Genomic DNA, 794 nt, shown 5'->3' with positions numbered 1-794 from the left:
GTCAGACTACCCCAAAATATGACATTCTTAAAAGACTGATTGTTTTGAAATAAAGTTACATGTGAAATAACAGATGCAAGAAAGAGGCTGTGACCTTGTTCTTTGTCTGCTCCCCTCCCCCTCGATTCTCAAATCAGAACATAAATTTCCCATGAAGAAGGTTCTCTCCCTACATCAAGAGGTCGACAGACTTATCACCACAGACAGGGAATTCAAGGCTGGGAAGGATGTTTAAAGAAACCTTATTCAGTTCTTCACTAATTAGTATCCAGTCCTAAAGTTCTTTGTTCAATTCTTTACAAATTTACTGTCTTTTTTTTTTTTAGGTCCTATATCTGTGGGACCTCTAGAAATATGAAATTAACCTATCTCTTGTTAATTCAATTATTAGAACACCCCCTCCCCCAAAAAAAAGGCAAAAAAAGAATCCTAGAACAGTTAGAGGACAATTTTCCCTTGCCTACAGTGTTAAAGAAAAATCAATGGCTAAATACGAGCTACCCAGAAACTAGCAACAGTGAGAAGTTATTAGGTCCACTAATACTGAAGGAATTACAGCAGCTCAGTGCAAGTGAGAACCATGGAGAAAACTCTTCCTGGCATGAAATATTATCATGCTTCCAAAACAAGGAAGGACAAATTGCTGAAATAAGGAGCACTTGAGGGAGAAGGAGCCTTAACTCCTTCTCCTACCCTAACATTTCCTTTCGTTGAATCCCTTTTACCTAATGTCTTGGAAAGTTAATTGACAAGGGTGGGTAATTCAGTCCACAGAATTCTGTCTCCCAAGGAAC

This window comes from Condylura cristata, unplaced genomic scaffold (genome assembly GCF_000260355.1).
Source record: "Condylura cristata isolate star-nosed mole 26May11 unplaced genomic scaffold, ConCri1.0 scaffold00019, whole genome shotgun sequence".
Classification (NCBI taxonomy): Eukaryota; Metazoa; Chordata; class Mammalia; order Eulipotyphla; family Talpidae; genus Condylura; species Condylura cristata.
This window is presented reverse-complemented; position numbering follows the sequence as displayed.